The sequence below is a fragment of the Furipterus horrens genome, unplaced genomic scaffold (assembly GCF_987537825.1).
Source record: "Furipterus horrens unplaced genomic scaffold, mFurHor1.1.pri manual_scaffold_9, whole genome shotgun sequence".
In the NCBI taxonomy this organism is placed as follows: domain Eukaryota; kingdom Metazoa; phylum Chordata; class Mammalia; order Chiroptera; family Furipteridae; genus Furipterus; species Furipterus horrens.
Genome location: NW_028327179.1, coordinates 11,515,991 through 11,540,570, shown reverse-complemented (window position 1 = coordinate 11,540,570; position 24,580 = coordinate 11,515,991). Strand labels below are relative to the sequence as shown.

The following is a 24,580-nucleotide window of genomic DNA, read 5'->3' as shown; positions in this document are numbered from 1 at the left end:
AGTCTTCAAAAAAAAAAAAAAGAAAAAGAAAAATTCACTGAAGCTGAATGCAGCCTCTCACAACAACACCAGCTGGTGCACTGATACAGATGGGTTCCTAGAGCACTCACCTAGCAAGGGAAGCCTGTACTACAAGGGGCCTGCCTTCCAGAGGACAATTCTGGGCTTTTGGGGTTCCCCCCCCTTGTACATATTACTTTTTGATCATCATAAAGTTATTATAATACTAAAATGCATCTTATGTAAAAACAATAAAGAAATGGCTACGAAGAACAAGAGAGAAAATGTAGTTGCAAGCCTTAAACGACTGTCTCCTGCTCGTTTGGTTACGTTTGTGGCAAAGAATCATTTATCAGTGCGGTAGTAAATCTTCGTTTTCAGGAAGGCCATCTACAATGAGATGAGATGTAGGGCATGGGTCCGCAAGCTTTTTCTATAAAGCCTTTGTGGGCCTAATGGTCCCTGTTGCAACTACTCAGCCCTGCTGTGACAGTTGTGAAAGCGGCCACCGAGGAATCATAAGTAAACAGGTGTGGTTGCATTCCAATAAGACTTTATTTACAAACACAGGGGAGGGTCAGATTGAGATTACAAGCCATAGTTTGTTGGTACCGGGTGGAGAGAAACAAAACCATCAGATTATAAAACCATTCCTTTGAGTCTGTATTCTAAAAAAACAAGCCATAGTTTGTTGGTACCGGGTGGAGAGAAACAAAACCATCAGATTATAAAACCATTCCTTTGAGTCTGTATTCTAAAAAAAAGAAAAACAAAAACAAAAAACAAAAAACTCAAACACGAGTATTACACCATGAGAATGAAATCTGCTTGTGAGGCAAGACAGGTGTGGGACCCCCTTGGGCAGTGTGCATATGGTGTGCCCATGGTGACACTCAAGTTTGTGTGACTTCCCTGGGTGTGCTTGGGAAGAATACTCCTTGAGCCACCAGGGACTGAGTCCTGAGCGGAGAAGCATCTGAGATACTAAAAGCATGTGCTACTCTGATTCTGTTTTTTTAAAAAGAGGGGTTGGGAAGGAGCGATAAGCCAGGGAGAAGAAGGAAAGAGAAGAGTTACATGGGTAGGGAATCTAGAAAGGAAGAGAAAGAGAAAGTCAAGGCTAGGATGGCCATTTGGGGTTGGAGGGGACTGGACAGTTAGTCATTTAAGGCACTTTCCCAATTGCTCTCAAGCCCCACCCTGCATAAAAAGATGTGTGGGTCGTGTCAGTCCATGGATAGATAGAATGCTGTCTGAAGTAGCTTACTCTTAGATCTATGGCTAGATACTGTTGAGAAAAACACTGGGGTTTGATAAGCCACATCATAATGTAGTACATTTCATGACAACTGTTGCTTTGTAAAACCTGACATTATCTTCTTTGAGGTCTGTCCAGAAGGTATCCAGCCATGTACTATGAAAAACAGAGACATTTACTTAAAATACAAAATACAAGAAACACTGCACATAGGACAGTGATGCCTCAGTCCCCTTCAAAGTAGGCACAGTGGGACCTCACACAGTTCTCCCAATTGCGGTAGCTACCCCTTCGTATTCTCCTGAATCTCATCGATGGTCTGCAACCTCTTCCCTTTTAAAGGTGATTTTAGTTTTGGGAAAACCAGAAGTCTCAAGGTGCCAAATCTGGGCTGTTGGGGGCCTCAGTCACCTGGGTGATCTGATGTTTCACCAAAAAACTCTGCATGAGACATAATGCATGAGAGGGCGTATTGTCACGATGAAGCTGCCAATCAGCAGTTGCCCATAGCCGAGGCCTGAATCATCCGCACAGGAATGTTCAAGCTTAATGCAAAATTTGATACAGATTCATTGCTCTACTTGCTCGGTCACTTTGAATGCAACAGCCACCCAGCACACATGCTCACTCAATGGTGTCTACTGCTCCCACTGACTAGTAAAGTGAAGTCGTCGTTGATCACGCATGCACTTCCAGTCCACTCTCCTTGGTTCCAGGTTACATCAGTGTCGCACAAACTGTTCTCGTTGTTTTAATTAACAATGGCTGGACTTTTTCTGAACAGACCTTGTATAATGCAAGTGGCAGGTGGTTACATGTTATGTTCTTATTCATCCCTGAAATTAGCCTAACACTAAGTGAAACTTAAGATTGCCAACATGAGACAGAATTAAAATAAAATAAAAAAAGAAAAAGACTAAAAATTAAGGTTTCATACATGGTTTATCCCAAACCATTTTAATGTGTATCCATTTACCACGAACTCATCTTTTCTTTAAATAATTACAACTAGAACTAAATCAAGACCAAGGATGAAAAATGAAGTCTTTCAAGATGTCAAAATGAACTCAGTAATGATATATTTAACAAGACTTCTTGCTCGCTCTCCTGCAAACCTGTAAGCGAAATGAATTTAGAACCATTTAAATTGTGGTGATCTGGTAGGCTGCTGAGAAATCAGATTCTTTTCTTTTACAGTAGCTTTGAAGTTTAGATACTAAACTACATCAAAATCTTTTTTACTCTTCATTATGCTGATAAGTTTTCTATTATGTATAAATATGGTCATGCTGAGCCAGAGATGTGCAAACCTGATCTATAAGACCTGGCAACGATGGCTTTCATTCACTGAGAATTTTACCAGGATGGAGACTCTTAACAACCCTGCGATGCCCGCATTATTATTCCTATGTTCCAATAAAGGACAGTGAGCTCAGAGATACAGGATCTGGGATTCAAACCCGGGCCTGTCTAATTCCAAAATACATTAAGACACACTTCCTCCTACAAATGTAAAAACATTTAAAGTGAGTATCAACCAAAGAAAGAGATATGCCATAAGGATCCAATCTTTTGGTATAATTATTTTTTTTCTAAGTTCATAACACTATGCTCTTCACACATAGAAACCTTCAAAAACTCCCACACCCATTCTGATATGAATAAATGAACACTGTGGGCACCTCTGAAATCTTAGGAAGAAATATCTTTACTCAATCGCAAGGGGATGATTCAAAAACTTCCCTGCAACATCTCCTATTCTCCACAGATCGGATAACTTCTCTGGGGAGAGACTGATTTTTTTAATGTTTAGATTTATATCCTTGTTTACACCTTTCCTCTTGCTTCCAAGGTTGGATTATTCAGAATTTCTCTCTTTTTTCCCTTTCCTTAATATTCCCAGCATTTATTTAAATCTCCACAAACATTTCCATTTACTTCCCTCTCTTCTCTAATTAACATGTTTTTAAACCATCCATAAAATTCAACATAAACAATCAACTACTAATATTCAAGTCCCCATTTACTTATTAACATGGAGTTGTTTTCATTTGTTTATCACACATGTTCAAAATTCCAGCTACATTACTGTTAGATGAGCTTCTGTGGGCTAACTGGGGACTCGGGTCACCATGTAGGACACTGTTTCTATGGAAAGTGTTATTATTTTCCAACCAACTGATTTATAAACAGACGTTTAGAATCCAACCCACCGGTAAGTTAGGAGCTGCCTGTAAATTGGAAGTGCATGAAGTAGAAGTTGCCATTTTTGATCGGTTTAGTGTTCTGTGGCTCTGCTCTTCAAAGACTTCTCACATACTCAAAGTCAGTGGTCTGGTCCTGGTATTGTTCTCATGTGCTAACAAAGAGCTGCTCCCAGTCCTAGGGGTAACAGGGCCAGTAAGTGGATTTACAGACACAGAAAAAAGCCCAAGGCCCGTATGAGCCAAGAGAAATCCACGCTTCCATTTTAACTCGGTAGAAAGCAGGAACGCAGAAGAACGGAGACCAAATAATCACCATGTCAAAAGCACCATCTCCATCCCTTGAAACTCCACCTTCTTTCTCTCACATCTCACCTTATTTTGACTGGTTGGAGGCAGCTATTGAAGAAGAACATGATGAAAAACTTCATCGCAAATCTAAATAATGTACTATTTTTAAAAAAGTCATCACAACCTTTTCCTGCCTGTCCGTCCTTGGCTACAGCTTGGGCTCCCGCAGATGTGAACTCAATTCAATTCCGCGAACACTAACTGAGTGCCTACTTGGGCTGGCACTGGGGTGACCCATAGGTCAGATATTAAAACAAATCTGAGTCTCTCACCTCGAAGAGTTTATGGCCCAGTCGGGGAGAGTAATACATACAAAACTGAATCTAACTCAAGGCAAGTGTAAACACAACAGCCCTATTAAATGCTCCCTTCAAACACTTCCAATTTGAAATTTCATTGTTTTCTTTACGGAAACATACTCAAGGTCTCACTCTTATGATTTGTCTTTACCTGTGGCCCCAAATGTTCCTGGTAAAAGGAGGGCAAAGAAGATCATATGCTCATTACAATGGTCTCAAGTTCAGGGTGGGGTAACATTCAGTCCATGGTCCAAACAGACACGCAATGCAGCCTAACAGTTTTGAATTCAGACAGAGAAGGCAAGAATATATGAAATAATCATTAGCTGACTGATAACTACTAAGCAGATATTTTTGCAAAATGATACTCCGAGCCCTGACCAGTGTGGTTCAGTTGGTTGGGTGTCATCCCACAAAGTGAAAGGTCGCAGGTTCGATCCCCATTCAGGGCACATGCCTTGGTTGTGGGTTTGGTCCCCGGTCAAGGTGTGTAGGAGAGGCTACCAACAGATGTTTCTCTCTCAAATCAATGTTGCTCTCTCTTTTTCTCCATCCCTTCCCCTCTTTCTAAAAATGAATAAAATCTTAAAAAAATACTGATACTCTGAACGCTGAGAAGGACTGACTGACATGTAAGCTCCAGAAAACTGGCAGAAGTGCTTCTAAATCGGGAAATAATCTACAACAAAATCTCTCCCCAACCGTCCTTTGGGTCTCTCCAGTTTACTAAAAAAAAAAAAAAGACACGAATATTACGATGCTTTGTGTTCAGGAAAAAGTACAAAGAAACATACATAATCTGGCTACAGATTTTCTTCTGAGAAGTTTTGATCTCCGAGTCACGTTTATGACAACAGAGTCCTTCTAGCAAGCCATGTTTAACTAAAGATTCTTTATGGCCTCGGTGCTTGCAGATACACTATATTTTTGCACACTTGTGGACAAGATGTTGACTTCATTTTACAGCCAACATCTTGTCCACATCAGGGGAGCTTTCTCACACAGACACACATACCATGTGGGCTACCTGCTGAGTTCTGGCAAGCTTGGCAGGCTGCAGAACCTAATGGGAAGGCAGTTGGAGTGGAAAAAAACCTTCCTGGGAATTTTTTAAGTGGTTAAAAAAAAAAAAAAAGAAAAGAAAAAGGCAGAGCGTTTCCTAAGGTCCCATACTGTGAGTTGGCACGGGGAAGATAATCCAGGAAATGAGATGTAAAAACTGTACACAGGTTCCTTAACAGAAGAGGCATTTTGCAAAGAGCCAACGTGAAGGATGCATTTCTCTTTTAGGAAGTCAACCACTTGAAAGTTACTTTTTAATTAGCCACATGAAAGTTGAAAGAGCTGGGAAGCATCATTAATTCCACATGGAGATCTTAACCAGTTGCGCTCCCAGATCTCGGCATACTCATTTGCTAGTTACACACACATTCGAAGGAACCAAGTTGGGGAAGTATGTGCCCTGGGTAAGGTCCTAAAGAGTTTAAATTAGATAAGAAATATCAGGTAACTGTCACCTGCATGCAATAGTTCAGTTTTCTGTTTTCGTGTGATGTTTTCCTCCAGTAAGTAATGTGGGTGGCCAAAGTAGAATATAAATCCTCTCCTTTTCAGTCAAAAAGATAGAAAGAAGAGGAAATGCAACAGCACCACCTAAAGGGCGTTTCATGGCCATAGAAACTAAACAAAGGTTAAAAAGCAGTATGGACTTTTCATTTTGCCTCCAGTACCGGGGACAAGTTCCACTATGACCAATGAAGTTTGACAAATGGGACATTATGGGGTAGTCTCCAGAGCAGTTATACTCCGGCTTCATAGCTTGTCTGAAAAATTGGGCAAAATTAATGCAATCCACAGAAAAGATCATTCTGTGAAGTTCAACACTCAGTTGAATGAACTTAAATGGATCACAGACCTCAATGTAAAAGCTAAAACTATAAAACCCTTAGGAATAAATCCTCCTGACCTTGGGTAGCGATGGCTCCTTAGATGACACCCAAAGAACAGGTGACAAAAGAAAATAGATCACTGGACTTCATTAAAACCAAAAAACTTTTCTGTTGAAAATGACACCATCAAGAAAATGAAAAGACAAGCCACAGAATAAGAAAACATTTGCAAATTATGTGTCTGATAAGAAACTTGTATCCAGAATATATAAAGAACTCTGACAACTCAATAATAAAAAGATAAATAACTCAATTTTTAAAATGGGCAAAGGATTTAAATAGACATATTTCTTCAAAGAAAATATACAAATTGCCATAAGCACAGGAAACAATGTTCAACATAATTAGTCATTAGGGAACTGAAAATCCAAAACTCAGCAAGATTCCACTACACACCCACTAGGATGGCTGTAATCAGAAGACAGACAACCATAAATGTTGCTGAGGATGTAGAGAAATTGGAATCCTCATGCATTGCTGGCAGGAATGTATACAACTGTGGAGCTGCTTTGGAAAACAGTTTGGGAGATCCTCAACATAAGACTGTACGTACCTTAACTCATGAATGAATAAAGAAAATACGGTATATCTATACAATGCAACATTATTGGGCAATAAAACAAGACACTGATACATGCTAATAACATGGGTAAACCCTGAAAACATTATACTAAGTGAAAGCAGCCAGACACTACATGCAATGTCCAGAAGAGGCAAATCTATAGACAGAAAGTAGATTAGTAGTTGCCCTGGGCTGGAAAGTGGGGGAATAGAGTGAAAATGAATGTGTATGTGGTTTCTATTAAGGTGATGAAAATATGATAAAAGTAGATTGTGGCAATGGACACACAACTCTGTGAATATACTAAAACCATTCAAGTGTATGCTTCAAGTAGGTGAAACATAGGGTGTATAAATTATATCTCAGTAAAGATGTTAAAGATTCAAGTGAAGAGCTTTCAACTGCTACTCACTAGCAAAATGGAAGATATTATTTATATAAAAAATATAAAATTTCCATAGCCTTTGTGATCCTGCAGTTTTCAGGCCCCTCTGACCACGTTAGAGGAGGAGTGAGCTACTCCTTGGTGAGGTCGCATGGCTCCAGCAGCAGAAGTGGGACGGGAACCTGGGACTCGGGTGTGGCAGGAGCAACTGGGGCACAATGTTTAAGGAGCTGCCACTCCCAGAGCCTTGCTCGCTTGGCCCCGCCCTGGTTCCATGCACACGGGAACATGCTCTTTCCACATGACCTCCCTGGGACATGCAAAACAAGATCATCTGTAAGCAGGAACACTATCGTTAAACCCTCAGCCATCTTTCCTCATTTGTTTTTCCTACAAATGTCATTTAAAAAAACTAAGGTTTTTTTTTGTTTTGTTTTGCTTTTTGCTTTTACTTTAGGGAAAAGAGAGATGACCCAAAGAACGAGCGGTTAGGCAGAGTTTGGAAGGAAAAGCAAGTGAGAAAAAACACATGCTTGCCAAGAGGACATGCTTTCTCTGGTGACCAGAAGTAACAACACTGCTTATTTTAACTATTTCATTATTTAGCGTGGTCTTCACAACATGTCTCCTCCAGCTGCCAGTCTGACCAATAATTTGCCAACCCGCTACTCATCTGCATCTATACCAACACACCTCATTTCCATCGGTCGACTTGCCTCGTGAGTACAACGAATAAAGGTTTCCATTATGGAAAACACAGCTTATCAGTGGACACAGTCTAACCGTTACAGTAAAAAGGTTGAGTTATTGCTACTCAACAGTGCTTTATTTTTTATTTGCACATTTTATGCACTCCCTCCAAAGTAAGCTCAGCACATACCCTTTGCAGGTGCACTGAACTCGTTTGTATCCAATGCACAAACTCAGGCACAAAGTGCTCCAGAACGAGTATGTAGGCTTTCACCTCTACTCTGTCCACCTGTTTACTTCTACCAAGGCTCTGATAACAGGCAGTGGTATAAAGAGTAAAACACTCTCCCACGTCTGTCCTGATTCCTTATCCTGCTTGCCGACGGTATAAAACAGCTCATAAGGCCGTCCTTCTGTTTACATTTTCTGATTTATTTGCTGTTGTCAAAGAGTCCCTGTTTATTATCCCCTCCAGAATGAACTGCATGCTTTAGCTAAACATATTTTCATACCATTTCCTGCTTTAATCATAGCCAAATATTTGAAATCACGTCATGCTTGGTAACTCCAAGTTTAAGGATCCCATTATGCAGCAAGTTAAATAGGTGCCCAGGCTTTCCTGTTCTAACGTTTAGTTTTGCTCTATTTGTTTTCCCGGACAAGCATTTCACTCATTCCTAAATCTTCACGGGAAGCTTTGCCAACACTGTTCGGTTGTCTTCATGCATTTATATTGCTTGCTGTCAGCTAGAGTTGTTGAAGCCTTGCCAACCTTACTTTCAGGGTATACATCTTAGAGACCCAAAGATTTGGACATTAGCAAGAAAGCTCTTGTACACAAGCCATTTACTCCACGGGGAAGCAGTTCAGCTTCATGGTTAGAAGGACTCCAGAAGAGGACCTTAAGGACAAGGTTTGAAACCCCACTTTACCACTTACTAGCTCTGTGCGCACTGCTTAGCCGAGCTCGGCCTCCTTTCTTTAACTGAGAATGGGACCAGTATAACATTGGGCTGTCGTGAGGATTACATGAGGCGCATAGTAGTTACTCAATAAAGGCAGCAGCTTCCATGACGTGCTCTTACTGTGGTTTGCTCAGAGGTAAACAAAGTATGATCCTTCTCTTCCAAAGGCGTTGTACTAATTGGAAAATAAATTACTGCCTTGAAAACCCTCAAAAATCAGTTGAATAGGTTTATTGCTTACAAATAAGAAGAAAATCTGTGTTCCCTCTTGTTTTTATGGATATATAACAATAGAATCAATATGCTATGAAAAAGCTTTATATCCCCATTAGGAAACCTCATACCTGACTGAACAGGGCTGTCTATTAAAACTTGTTTTTATCTCTTTTGCTCCTTTGGAATTCAAAAGCAACGTATCTTACTATAAACATTCAAACAGTATAGACTTATTTATAACGTAAAAAAGGGGAAGTTCTTAACAGTCCCGCCCCAACCACACTGTCGGTTGCTGGGAAATACTCCAGATTGCATTTTTCTGTGCATTTTCTTCGCCAACTTTAAAAATCTATATGTAGAAGATCATATCACTTTGCAAATTGCTTCCTTTTTCTTTTTAAACTTAGCGATACATCTTGGACATCTTTTTATGTTAGTATAAGGGGCCCCACCTCACGGTATGAAATAGAATGGATGCACTCAACTTATTGAACCAATCTCAAACTGAAGAGCATTCTGGTTATTTTCAGTTTCTATCACAAACAACATTTTCGCAGCCAATTTCTTACCAAATTCCTGGTCTAACCCAGTCTCTAAGCATTTAAGAAAGGTTCTTCCAAGTTTCATTTTTATCCATTGGAACGAAAGGCTGTATGCATCCTCAAGTGAATTCTGCTGATTTCTGTCTTTTTCTCTTTAGGGAGTTGGGGGACACTGTACATAGGAGTATGGCTGGTTTTGTTCTTAACTTTTCAACATTGACTCTTCCCTGAAACAAACTTATTATCTTTGTGCCTCAGTTTCCTCATCTGTGAAATGGGGACACTGCAGATGCGAGGATTAAAAGGATTAATAAGAAGCAACGCGCTTTGAACGGTACCTGGCAATAAGGACTCAATAAATAGTAGCCATTATTGTTAATAGTTGTGTGGTTGCTTTTAATGATTCTTTTTTAAAGAGCTGAAAAACCAACTTCTGCCCCTACACGGGGAGTGCTTCTCACTCTTGTTTCCACATGGCACTCAGCCTCTTTCACCTCCCTGTTTAGCTAAAAAACCAGACGCTTGGGCCATGTCTCTAAACACCCCTAGTGTTGCAGAGCCAAGTAGCAGCTGGCCGTGCCATGTGGTTTGAGGAGCACAGAGCAGACCTTTCCGCTCCAAAATACACTAACAAAATGCTACAGTTAGAGATTCATTATGTGGGGGCCTGGGGAGCTGTTTGGTTATCAGGAATTCGCTGCTTTAAAAAAAATAAAAAGCTGAGATTCCTAGGAAGAAGAAAACTCTTTCGTTATCAGCTCACAGCTTTGCAAAGATGAGCCGAAGGAGAGTTGAGCCGAAAGAGGTGGAAACAATAACTTGGGGTTGGGGAGGGACCGAGAGCCATGGTGACAGCAGTGAGAAGGGGGAAAGCTGGGGTGGCCCCCAGCCAGACTTAGAGGGCCCTGATTCTGGAGGGAAGGGGACGGGCTGCACGTCCCTGTAGGAGGCGGCCCTGTGCCCTGTTCTCCCAGCCAGTTAACCTCAGCCTTTCTTTCTCCTTCCACAGTCCTCTTAATGGCCATTTCAGTACCGAGCAAGTTCAGGCAAAGGGCTAAAGGTGGCCTTTTAGAAATGAGCTGCTCCTGTGTGGGGGGCCACAGGCTAACGCCCCCGTGCCAGCAGCAACGCCACCATGTTGATCTTCTTACACTCGGCAGCGCCACAGGAGCCTAGGTTTACAGTTACTTATTGGTCTGTCTCCCAGCTTCACGAGAACCTTGGTGAGGACTCAGATCGGTTTCCGTCCCTGGGGAGCTATTTGGTTATTAGGAATTCATCGTGAGGACTGATACACACTATTACTGAGATGAATACATCGGAACTGGGGGCTGTTTTCCTTTCTGCCTGTAATTCACCCCATCTCTTTTAAACCAAGGCTGAAGCGTCTTCTGTGGCCACCAGGCGGGGTCCATGAAGACGGTTCTGAGGACCAAGGCAGGCAGTGGGTGGGACTGCAGGGTGCATCGGGACCCACAGTGCGAGGGCAGCGAGCAGCTCCCAGTGTCGGGGGGGCGGGGGTGGGGTGGGGGGAGAAAGACCGAGTCCTCCTGTCCTCCTCTTACCTGCCTGTCACAGAACACTGTACCAGTTCTGACTGCGTCCCTTTTGTGTGCCATTTGAAATGAACCCCAGAACACAAAGTCCTCTCCAGTGTTTATTTTTGGTTATGTTCCTTGTAAAGGCTGGTGAAAAAGGCAACACCTTTCTGCTGCGGCTACCCAAAGCCTTCCCAGCTTGCACCTCTCCTCTGCCTCCTCTGAGGACCTGTCCCCCCTCCCCCCACACTGCTCCAGACCTCAGGGGCATCTCAGAAACCCTTTGCTGGGCCTGTCACTACCTTATGTGCCCTTCCGGTGACCTAGGCCCACCTCAGATTCCCTCCCTCAGCCTAATTCACTGCATTTCCGGGCACAGCACACAAGCCCTCACTGCCTAGAGGGCCCACCGACATTTTGTATAGAGAACGACCACACAGCACAAGGAAGCTTTTAACAAAAGCTCTGATGGTGGCCGGGATGTGGCTGAAGTCCCTCCAGGGTGACGACCATGACCAGACCCGGTCGATGGTCCACACCAGTCACTGAATGCTGGTTCCTGGGTGGGGTGAGATCCAGCAGAGGCCACATGGTCTTGGGTCTTCAGACGGGTTTTACACCCGTGCAGCAGCTTCTGAAATTAATTTTCTATTAAACCCCAAGCCTCTCACTTCGATAAACAAACTGCACATTCGCTGTGGATTCTGTATCTGACCTTTTCCACTGGTTTTGTCAACAAAATTTACTGTATTCATAAATACTAATGTTCTCATTTGGTTCCCTATCTTTAGTGTACTGTAAATTATCAGCAAGAACATAAATGTGTTGGCCTGGTAAATAGTGGGCTGAAATGACTTCCTTTTTCCTTTAAAGATGTTGCGTGATTTTAATGGTAGGTGTTTCTAATTAACTTGAAGTGCCATAAACTGCCTGTGTATGGACCAGAGACAAGAGCGTTGCATGAAATTAAAAGTACAGTATCTGACTAATGTTAACAAATTGGGCACGCCTTTCAGGGGCGCAATCTCTCTGGAGCTGTCATCTTATTAATGCAGAGGTATCACGGCTCCAAGAGCGGCCGTGCCAAATGAGCCTTTGAAAATTCATTTCTTTTGGCAATCAATTAGGAGCAGGATTTCAAGCTTTAAAAACATTCCCACTCAGGCCATCTCGGCATAGCATCTCCTCTCCTCTTCCTGCGTAAATGAGCTCGATTTGGGGATCTGATCTTTTTGCCAATACCAGTCCAAATTAGCACTGTAAATATTAAAATCAAATGTTACTACTTGGCCTAATTTTCTTTCAGTCTGCAGTTAATCTTTATTCAGCCTTAATGAGTATTTATTGTGTGACCCTGACAGCTTGCTACTGCTGTGATAAATTATCTGATTCAAGTCCGATTAGAAATGCAACCCTGAGTGCTAATTACCTCAACAGACCTGCTTAATAATAGCATTTCTTGTCAATTATGGAATCTCAGCATGGGTGTCAATGGAAACAAATGCACAGGCCTCCCTTAGACGCTGACTTCCCATAATGCCCTTTTACTTGCCATATGTAAATCAGAGCACTTCTGTACCTGTGGTGACCTTTTATTAGCAAGCTGTCAAAATGATAAAACTAGCCCCAGCAAGCCCCCCCCTGCCCACCATACAATTAGGGGCTACAGCTTAGGACAACAGGAGGTCAATCAGACATAGCTAATTATGATGCATCTTACTTAGGGCCTGTCCAGCAGGAAGAATTAGCTGGTTCTGAAATTTATGCCAGCTTATGCATGACCCACAGGAGGGAGGCTGCGAACATGGGGCCTGGAGACATGGAGGCATGGACTTGCACAATTCGGCAATATTTTCAGGGCGCCTGAGAACAAATCTGAGTTCAATTTCAGCTCTGTGGCTGACTTGCTGTGACTTAGAATAAATCACTTCAACTGAAAAATGGAGCCAACAACATCCAACCTCACTTGATGGAGTGGGGAGTGGGGACTGGGGGTGGGGTGCGGCCTGGGGTGAGGATTAAGAGGCAACAAATGTAAAAACACTCAGCACGGTGCTCTCAACATAGGGGGTGGTGAATACCTGTTCATTTTTCTCCCCCCTTGCCTGCTTCTGCGGCCAGGACCAGAACAGGTATCAAACGCTACAGGCAACATTCATGAAGCTCTGGCTATGTGCCCCGCGTGTCTTGCACATATCCTGTCATATCCTGTCACTGAACCTTCCTCTGTCACCATAGTCAGAGCTCAAGAGAACAGCTGAGCTGAAAGCCACCCCGCAGAGCATTGAGCACAGCCCCCGACTGATGTATGCCTTCAACTACTCAAAACCAAAGAGGAGGCTCTTCCCAAAGCTTATCCAAAGCACACACTTTGCAACCTTCCTTGGTAATAGTCAAAAAGGAGCATTGATTGAACTGAGCATTTATTCTGGGCCGGGCACCGTGGGGAGTGCTTTGCTTCATTTAATCCAACAATAACCCTCTTCTCGTCCTCCCTTTGGAGACCAGCAGACAGGTTAAGAGAGGTGAAATGACTTGCCCAACATCCCACAGCTAGTAGGTTTCAGTCCCCAGCCCTGAGCTGAGAGTTGAAGCCCTCCCTTCTAAAATAGGAGGGATCCCTCCTGATATGTTTTACAACAAATGCTTTCAGTAGAAAGGAGAGGAGAGGCAGACCATGGCCTGAGAATGTCACACTACACTGTTATGTGGCATTTTAATTATAAGGAACAGTAAATAATATGTGCCTTTTGGGCTTTTTGCTGTGACAAACCACAAAGTAGCAGGGCAGGGACCAGGTCTGAGAAAAGCCTGAGTCTTTCCATGGGGACGAGGGGCGCTGGGGAGTGAAGGAAGGGGGGCTACTATTTTGTCACATGACCCCAAGTGTTTTCAACCACAGGTGGTAATTTGGGGGTCACAAACCTCCTGTCCCCTGGCTTTTATTCCATGAAGCCCTGCTTTCTCAAGTGGCAACGCCATCGCTGCCGGAGCCTGCCACATCGCCACCGCTGGCCACACCGGCCCACCTTCCTCCAGCGACCTGACAGGAACGCAGAGCTGTGCAGGGGTTCCCAGCGCCGCCGGAAGCAGCCTCCTCAAAAACGGTTCTGAAATCTTCCAGGTTAGGAGGACGCGGTCTTGCGCGTTTCCTCCGTCTGGACGGTGAGGTCTGTGTGGAAAGGACGGAGAACCCCTCCTGCCCGGTGACGACCCCACGGCGTGTGCCCCGATGGCTGGCTGGCTGGCAGCGCGGACTCCCCGCGACGGAACAACGCAGGGGAGGGGTTAGCGGTGTAGGTGCCTCCGCTGCCGAGCCAGACGCCGCGTGGCTGGGCGGCTAACGAGGCCCAGATGCGGGTGCCGGGGCAACAGATGCGGGGAGATGCGAGGGGAGACGGAAGGCAGGACCACGCCCGGCTCCTTCTGAAGTCCCGGGCCCCCTCCCCCAACAGCTCGGCCTACTTCATTATGACTTCCTGCACATATGATCTCAAATCAGGAAGCAAATCTTTCCCCTCGATCTGATGCCAAGCTGGTGCCACGAGGGTGTAACTCAAGTGTTTCATAAACACTGGGTGGGCTCATTTTCTCTCCAGAGGTGAGGTCAGGCACCGCCCCAACCCCCCAACGAGCCCTCGCTGTTTCCCCATAAAGCAAGGGCACCTACGTTTTCTTTGGGGAGTGCTGCAAACTGTCATTCGGGGTGAGGTACGTAAGTACTTTATCTAGGGTAGGAGCTGAAACATGACGCATTCCACAGAGGTGCCTGGCGGCCCTGAACCTTCTGACATTTCCTGTCGAGGTAAACGCAGGCTGCAGTTGGGACCCAAACCCTGTGGGTTTAAGGCTGTCTCCTGACTTTCACACTTCCTTCGATTCCTATGACACCATGCCACGCTGACGTGGAAATGGCTGTGTACCACTTCCCTCCTGGGCGGGTCCTTAAACAGCCATTGCAATTCCACGGAAGGTTTTGCAGGAACTATGGAAACACATCCTCTATTAGACAAGTCTTGTGTGAAAATTATTGCCCCACTGGGTAGAGCCTAATGGCCTGACACCATTTAACTCTCTCTGAATGCTACAGGGGGAACTAAATCTTTCCAACTCTTTAGTAACAGGGGACGCAATACATGTACCCGGCGTGCTAGGACAGTCGCACTTGTGTCCTCAGTATTTCAAGCTGTGCTGTGCATGAGCCCAGGACCACAGAAAGTGTGGCTCAAAGGCTGAGTGAACCGTGTATTCATTTTAACAGGCCTTTTCTTGCCTGCAGACCTATCATTTTTCTGGGTATCCAACCATTTGCCATTTGCCTGGCTATGACAAAGAATATGCCTGTCGTCACATTTCTACTGAAAAATTAAGTAATCTGAAATACAAACTGTGACTTAAATGGTGAACTCTAATTTGTTTTGTGTGTGGATGCCAGATTTGAGCAGCTATTATCAATTTTTTCATATTATGATGTTGACCACATCTTAAAAATTAATCATGCCTGCTATTTATTTCCCAGTCCTGGTCTCAGGCCAACAAAATAGTTCCTTGAACTTGCCTGAAACATATGGACGCAGGATTTCATTTATTGTTTTTGGTAAAGTCACGTTCTTCCAAAAACTGTGCAGGGGTCACACGAGAACCTCGGGAGCTGTCAGTTGCCTGGAGCTGTTTCCATTAGCAACCATATCCGTGAAAACACATGTCAGCAGTCAGCGCTCTGCACTGAGTGAAGCCAGCCCCAGGCTGCTTTGTTTCTATTTTGGGGCTTCACTGTCCTTCCAATGGGGCAGAGAAAGATTCTGGGTCATTTGGCGCTGCAGGAAACCCCCCCTGCCTAATTTCTAGTTCTCCAAAGCACATCCTTTTTGGAACCCTGCCCTCAGCTATGATATGACTGTTAATACACTCTGCATTTCAAGAAGTAACCTTTTATACCTCCCACAATGCACTGTCATCTCAGAGTTATCACAAGACCTACGGGAAGGCGGCGCCCCCATCTCCAATCTTTGGGGAAGTGTTGGAGAATCCACTCTGGTACTTCTAGGGCAGTGAATTGGGGGTAAACAAAAGCTTTTTAAAAATCTTCCAGGGCCAGAATTTAAACGTTCAGCTGTTGGGCTCCCAGTTAGAAAAACCAGGTAAAACAAGAAGATATTATTTCAAACAGAATCAAGGGCGTGGGTCCTGGCTTTATACAAAATTAAGCCAGCGCTAGTGCAGCAACCCCCCAGGGAAGCCCAGCGGGTGAGCCATGCCCCGCACAAACCTTCTAGACAGTGATGATCTCTCTTGCTCATCCCCACTGTGTGGCCTCTCCCGCTCTGACCGCCGGGTAGACCTGCAGAGCCCTGTGCTCGCCCCTTCGTCCCAAGGCTCCCGGGCTCGCAGGTCCCTGACAAGTCAGGTCTTCTCAGCAGTTTCCCCTCCTCCTCCCTGAAAGTCACCCCTGCTTCCTGGACCAGGTCTGGTAACACCTGTCATTTAATGGCTTCCCTTCAGAGCAGTAATGAACACACATCAGGGCCTGGTTCATCACGGTGTCCTTGCCAGGGCTTCTCAGCTGCAAAAGCAGAGCCTGGGAACTTGTCACATGGAGACTCTTGGACTCCACCCCAGGCCTATGTGATCTGAACGTAGTTTGAGTTTGAGAAGCATTGGCTGGAACTAAGAGACCGTTCTCAAAAGTAACACATTTCTCAGAGTTTATGTGTGAACTAGGAACCTGGCACAGTCCTCAGAGCATCAATAGCTCCCTTCCCAAATCTCACGGGTGAAGTGCTCATTCTACTTGGGTAACCAGGAAATCGGTCTAAACCCACAGTAGATTTAGTTACTTAGTCTACAAGGGAAATGAAATATTCTAGTTACCATACACACCACATAGAAATAAATAATTCTGAAGACTTAATCTAAAGACAATGTAATTAATATGCCAAACTAAAGGCAGTTGGGGACCTTGTACTGCTTCCCATTTAGCACCAGTGACAGGGACTGGGGATAAAGCAGCCTGTTTTACTTGAAAGTTACTGGACAAAGAGTCGAAGCGTCTCCGTGGTTCCCCCAATAACCAACTCCGTCTCCTTGAGAACGTGGAGCCCTCAGTGCTCATGGGGTTGGGAGTGACTTCCAAAAGCCAGCTGTGAAGATGACAAAGCAGACACCTGAGCTGCACACCCTCCCTTCTGGACCAGATTTTCTAGAGTTGGAGCCAGGGCTCTTGTGCCTTAAAGGTGGCCCCAGGTGACTGAGGAAAGGCTGGCCATACGCGGGAGCCACAACAGGCCACTAAGTGGCTCCAAGGGTGTCTTGAGTGTTGTTGCTATTTAACCTCAATCACAAACAGATATTTACACACAGAGATTTCGCCTAAGTAGAATCGTGAACCTAAAAGGCGAAGAAAGGTTTTGGCTACGTGTCAGTCCTTGAGGTGCATCTATATGCTTACTGATCTGTTGGTCTATTCATTACTCCAATCTGGGAGGACTGCATGTCACTTTAATTCGCAAATTTGTGCTACCAACCAATGCCACTGCCCTAAGGGGAAAAACAAATTCAAAATGTCCTGAGTAGCCATGCTATCTATGCCCGCTGCATTTAATCAGAAATGGTCCTGTATATTTTGCTTTCAGGAAAACCTGGTTAAGATTTAGATCACTGTAGAGTGGAGTCATGAAACAAAGTGTTTTCCCTCTCTCTGGTGAAAATAAAAGGCTTATGTCTGTTACATGTATCATTTTACCTAGTAAAGCATGTGACATTTTGCATTTTGATTATCTTCAGAGTCTCTACATTCGTTGCTTGCTAGTAGGGTAGATTATTTAATCGCTATGGCTTGAGGATGCTCATAATGTCATGTTTGCAAAATAGTTTTAAATGCATTCAAGTGCTTCCAGGATTAAAATAACTGTCTTGTGTATTTTGCTTTCTGCTGACAGTTCAATTTCATTTCATCCCTGGATGTACTCTTTCTCTAATGGATTTGTAATCACTACATAATAGTAGCCGTCCATAAAGAATGATATAATCGGAACAATTAGCTTACCAGGAATCTACCACTCAGTAATTCTGTTTGTTGTGTTTGGTATTTGTGGCTCACAAGAGCATCTACTTCTTTCAAATGGATCTGCTTTAATATAACATTTATTTCTTGAAATTTCACATAATTTAGTCAAGTCCATACTCCTTAATTTTTTCTCTTTGATCTATGATGATCTGTAAACCAACCAACTATAAAATTTGAAACGTAGCAAATTTACTTTTTTTCTCTCCTCTTCTTCTATTTGGTTATTTACATCACTGGTGACATATGGTAATAAATTGCCATCACCATCCGCTCCTCACCGTGGATCAAAGCCTTGGAATGCTTGATGAAAATTTATTAGGCCTCTGCCCACCGATTCCCACCTGGCTGCTCCCAGTACCCGCCACCAGCGCTGCCCGGGGCTGGCTGCAGACTCCGAGACTGATGACTAACAGCTGGGCACCTCGGCCAGCCAACCTGGCCTCCATCCCCCCCAGGGCTGGCGTCATCATCCCTACATCTTTGGTCAACTTGTAGCAGAGGCTGCCACGGACACCTCAAAGCCTGAGAGGGTGTTGGGGCAAAGGCGCAGAGGCCGACATGCTAGCAAGGGCAGTTCGTGCTGCTCAGCTGGTAGGGCACAGGAAGCTCACCGTAGGCAGTCTGCAACTGAGGGAGCCCAGGCAAAGCAAGAGACTCTTTACTGGGAAATGTAGAAGACCCAGGGGTGTTTACATCTGTGCTCAGTTCTGAGCATTCTACTTAGTGCTTCACGCCAGGGCGTATCACCACAGGGTGGGCAAAAGAAAACTACAGGCTGGCATTTGGTAACATTTATACAGGAGGCAGCTGTTTTATTTTGCCCTCACATGAGTCTCATCTGATCACACAAGCCTGGTCCACATGAACATTATTTTCTTTTCTACATGAATTCTCCCCACTACACCACAATGCTTATGGAAAAAGAACCCAAATAGGAACTTTAATAATAACCTCTAATTGCGGCCTCAGTGATGACTTAGCACTTATACACCCTTGATTTTTCAAGGGAATGGAATAATCTCAACAGCCCCATATCTGAAGATAACTCCAGGTATGTGAGAGCATTTATGGCCAAGGTGTAATAAACAGGAATGCAGCGATGGTCTGTTTATGCCGATAACCTACAAGGGCTTAGAGAGAGAGTTCTACAACTTTCAAAATATGGAGGACCCCAGCTCTGTGTTATTCAGCGATTCTCACAACACTGATAGCAACCAAGCCAGAGTCCTTCCTGTGAGCTGTAGCCCTTCTTTTTGGTGATTTAAAAAGGATGAAGACTCCCGGATTTAAACCATCACACGTGAAGGTAGCAGGTGAGTTTTGGAGCTCTATTTTTGAAGCTTTCTCACCTATACTCAAAGCACGTTGTGTGTGTGGGTTCTGCCCCATGCCAGCGGTTAGAAAACCTGGCGACTAATGTCATTAACTACTATCTGCCTTAGATGATCCCCAATTTCTGAATACCCAAGAGGCTATGACAAACGCTAAAATGTGCACCCACAAATGTACAAGGCTAAGTAAAACGCTGCCTTCAAGAGGCCCTTGTTATTTATCAGCTGCATACATATCCCAGAAAAGCTGCTCTATCAGTTACATCCTTTGCACTATTGTCTAGATAATTGCTTTTGCTTTACGTCCCCTCCCCCCAGAATCCTTTAATTCCGTCAGATAAATTCTTCAGAATAATATTCCTCCATATCAGGATTTGGGGAGGCCAGGGAAAGTTGGGGAGAAAGAAGAGAGTTGGGGAGATAAGAGTTTTTTGACAAAAGGCAATTCTCAACAGAAGTATTCTGGGTGATCTGGCTGATCCCCGGGCACCATTTGGCTTCCATGACCCTTTCTATAGTCATGCCCACCTGTCAGAGCAGTATTTTTCCTTTCCTCTTCAGTAGCTGAGGTGCCCACACTGCCAGCTTTCAGAATGCATGTGTAGTCCAGCACCCAAATTACATGCAAAGAAATGCTGCCATGCTCACGATGTGATGCCCACCTTTGCCACGTGGGTCCCGACCCATAAAATGGGCTCTTGTGGTCAGTTAAAATTCTACCTCCTAGCCAACGCCAGTCTTGAAGAAGCTCCACCTTCTGGCTCAGCCAGCTTTGCAGGATATATGTCAGGAGCCTCAATTTTCTCTTTCAGATCCAGGTAAAACTATCTCTCTGTTGTTTCTTAATTCCAATTTAGAAGCTTCCCAAGATTCCTGACCACCAGATTCCCACCCCTTTACTGCAGAGCAAAGCCTACAATAGAGATTTCCCTGCTCTTTACCATACCGTGGACACAGCCTCACCCCACTCCACTGCCCTTTGTGAAACATGGGTGTCCATTTGAGTTTCACATACATCCGTTAACATTTTCAAGGTTTGAGCCTCTGTCGCACTGTCATGAGCATAACAAATGAGAGGACACACACCAGACATTTTGTCATCTGTAATACATCTGTAATACACTAAAGAAGTGGTCAGCCAGATCTGAGAGTGCAAGATTTCCCTTTTTCTTTGCAGAGTTGTTGAGTCTACACCGTCTGAAATCCTAGCGGGACACCCAGTCGCCACACTAGACAGTTGTCAGGGAATCATTTGAAGGCCTAAGTACACAAAGCTGCTTCATTTTCAAGATGGTCCAGTGTCCTTAGGCATGTTTAGAGCCATCTCCTTGGAACTCCATCCTTCCCAAGATGGGCTGGGATTGTCTAGTGACCTGATCTAGTGTGATTGTAAACACGTCTCTGGAAAACGACCCATAAATGGCCACTATCATGCTCATGGGATCTTTAAGTCTAGGTAGGCACACATTTTAGTGAAAAAAAAAAAGAAAAAAAAAAGGCTTTTTATGATAATGGCCCCAATAATCATCACCCTATAGTAGCTGAACACTAGCTCAAACATTGCACTGGTATTAAGTTGTTCTAACTTTGAAACAGACTTAATTAACAAAACCTAAATTTACATTGTCCTACCGAATACTCACTATGTGCTATGAGCTAGACATTTAATCCCACTCTTGGCCTCCAATGTGCTGCACGAAACCCCACCAAGCAGCTGTCACACTATCCACATATTAACGTTACTCCAAGGCCAAATACAGGACACAATAATTTCATTTTAATGCAGTAAGTTTCTATTACAAATGCACTAAACCAATTTGAATTTCACTCATAAAAAAGACACATCCCATGTGTACAAGACAGTTTATCCTTTCTTCTCTAAGAGGCCACTACCTTTTCTTTTTAAATGGTATTTATATAAATGCGTGTATGTGTTCCACAACTGTGCCCATTTGTTTATGGCAGGAAAACACGTAACTAGGACTTAATCACTTCCATTTACCCACCTCACTCAGGAAGCGTGGGTCAGCGCCTGCCACGTAGTAAGGGCTCAATAAACAGCTGTTCTTATTAAGCCCATTTCCCCATTTAAGTGTGCTCTTTCATTTTAACCCAGGTGTGATAACTTCCCTTTAGGAACACTATTCTAGCTCACCCTTTGATGTGTTCTCATGCTTCTCACCTTGACAGTCCCTGATGCATTAGCTCTGCGAACACAAAAGAATAGTACTATTACCCTGCCAGAAATATACTGGTCTCTATTAAATAACGCATTTTTAAAAACCAGGTTCTAAAGCACTTGCTACCGCAGTGTATGCAAATACAAAGGAAAAGCACGCATTTGAGCTGTGAAAGCATAAGCTGTGTGCCTGGCTGTTTGATTTTCCTGGATGTAATGAACTAATTCTTTTGGCGAACACTCAGGATTCTGATATTTGGGATTCTCAGTAAATCCGCGGAGAATGAAACACGAGGTAACGACGGGGCTGGTGAGGGAGGGGCGCTCGGTGCAGCTGCACTACCAACAACTCACCTCAACGTCACAATGAGTTTGGGTTCAATCCCAGGGTATAAATATGGGTAAGAAACGGCGCCTTCCTCCACAGAGCCCCTAGGCTAGGGAAGGCCGGTATGCAGACCTGGATAGATGAACATGACCGCTTTCACACAAGGTGGAGGCAGCACTTGGCACACGGGGTAATTAACTGTCGGTGTGGGGAGAGATCAGGAAAGCCTTTTCGAAGGTGGGTTTTGAGGGCTCAACGGGAGTTTACCAGAAAGAAAAGGGGGCTCTGGCATGGATCCTGACACCCAGTGAAATGGTTGCAAGGCTTCACCTGTGTCACCAGTCCCAACTGGGGGCCCTTTCACACGTTCTGTGAGAGGCTTTGACAATGCACACGTGGCCCATGGGTATGAAATTACATTCCAATCCACGGGATCTCTCTTACATTCCTCCGTAGGTCCCAGAAGTAAAACCAACAGCTGAAATACAGATCTAGTGAAAAGAAGTCAAATCCCTTAGACCGTCCCAAAGTGGCTGAGCTTCAGCTGGGAGTGGACTTGTCTCTCTGGAAGACGAATCACGAGGAAAAAGGACTGAAGAGAACGGGAAAGCAGCTACAGCACTGGGAGAGCTAAACGCCAAGCATGTTTCTTTTTTATTAAAATCAGATGTCAGTGTTACCCTGTGTTCTCCTCTTTATAAGCACAGATGCAGAAATGCATTTAATACATGTTTAAAACATGTTCAGGAAAAAACACATTAAGATATTTTTATTCTTATGAGAGTACAAGCATGGTAGGGATTTGAAGGCACCTGCTATCAATATTCATTATAAAAAGTCTTACCTATTTGATCCCTTAAATGTTACCAAATGGGACCACATCCTGATCAACAAAGAGCTTCATAAAAATAAAATCATCTTCACCGCAGAGAATAAAGGGCAGCTTCTTCTAGTCGCTCTAAGGCCAGTAGCTTGGGATATTAGTTACACAGTATTAGCACAATCCTGAACTTACTTTATTTTAAAAGCATGGAACAAATATTTGATGATGCTTCAAGTTCTACCAAACTCAAGTTTTTCCAGCTGGCAGACCACAAGCTGAAAAGTTAAGTCATATAAAGCTATGTTGTGCCATGTCCCAAAGATATTCGGCACCAACGGATAATTTTTCGGGCCTCTCTAATCCTACATGTAGGTGGATAAATTTTAAGCTCGAACAACATTTTAAGGTGTGGGTTTTTGTTAACTACAGCCAAGAGGTAAAAGCTGTCCAAACCCAAATCTGGCATCCCTTGAAAAGGTAACTTTTGATTTTAAAATGTATGTGTATAAAAAGGATTTACAAACTTCATGCAGAACTGAAAATGTGCTGTATTAGTCACCAAGGCTAATGACAAACCCAGCCCTTTGACACTGCACTTGGCTAAGTGCCCGAGTTACTGCAAGCTCAGCTTTGAAAGGGTGAGAGGGGAGGGAGCGGCTTCCGCAGGGCCCTGTGGTTTGGCCTGGGCGCCTCACCTCAGAATTGACTTAATCAGAAAGGTCCAGGTCCTCAGAATCTCTCCACAGAGCTCTGATGAGGCACTGGGTTGGCCAAAAAGTCCATTTTGCATTTTCCATATAAGATTCCTTTTTCTTCCTTTTTTTCTTTTTTTAAGATTTTATTTATTTACTTTTAGAGATGAGGGAAGGGAGGGAGAAAGACAGGGAGAGAACCATCAATGTGTGAGGGATATATGGACTGGCTGCCTTGTCTCTCGCTCGTCCCCCAACTGAGGACCTGGCCAGCAACCCAGACATGTGCCCTGATTGGGAATCGAACCAACGACCTCTAGGTTTGCAGGCCGGCGCTCAATCCAATGAGCCACACCAGCCAGGGCAAAAGATACATTTTTCATTTTCACCAATAACTTGATTGATGTGGATATTTTGAATATGTTGGCTGTCTCTCACTACTGACTAGCAGGGGGTAGGGGCCAGGGAATCTGCTAAACATCTTCCAATGCATAAGGCAGCCCCACAGCAAAGAATTATTTGGCCAAAATGTCAATAGTACCAAGAAACTTCACAAACTACGGTTGACACATTCGATTAGTCATAGCCCCTTTCCATACACTGCAAAAATATGATTTATTTTTTATTAATTTATTGTTGTTCTCTTACAGTTGTCCCATCTTTCCATTGCTCTCCCCTGCCCCGCCCACCCCATCCCCTGTCCCACAGTCAATCCCCACCCTGTCGTCCATGTCCACGGGTCATTTATTCTAGTTCCTTGACTAATAAACCCTTCCCCTTCTTTCCCCAAATCTTTTTTTGCACTTCAGTTGCGTTTTTACCTTTCTTGAAATAATAAAGCATAATATGCCCAAAATCTTGCAAATTTTCTTCCATCTTCAATATTAAAATGGCCACACAATAATTCACCAATTTTGATAAATTTTTATTTAATGCACGCTGATATGGCAGCTGTCAAAATAAATTTAACAAAATTGTTTCAAATCAAGTTAAAGATAAGTAAGCGTTGCTAGAGCCATCATATGGAAAAAACAAAACCAACTTTTTGGCCAACCTAATATTTTGATGGGCAGCTGAGGAAGTATAAAAAAGATGAATTTAGCCTGAACAGCTGGAAAACAGACTGAAATTGATGTTTAACCCCCTTTACATATCATACCAAAGATCTGTAAAAAGCATGTCCGTTTTCAGTTCCAGGACGG

At 43.8% G+C, this 24,580-nt stretch overlaps 1 protein-coding gene across 1 annotated transcript in view; it reads right to left on the bottom strand.

Annotated features, from left to right (window-relative positions):
* Positions 1–24,580, bottom strand: part of JAZF1 (JAZF zinc finger 1) — a 318,390-nt gene that overhangs the window by 82,541 nt on the left and 211,269 nt on the right. The gene's annotated exons all lie outside the window — the stretch shown is intronic.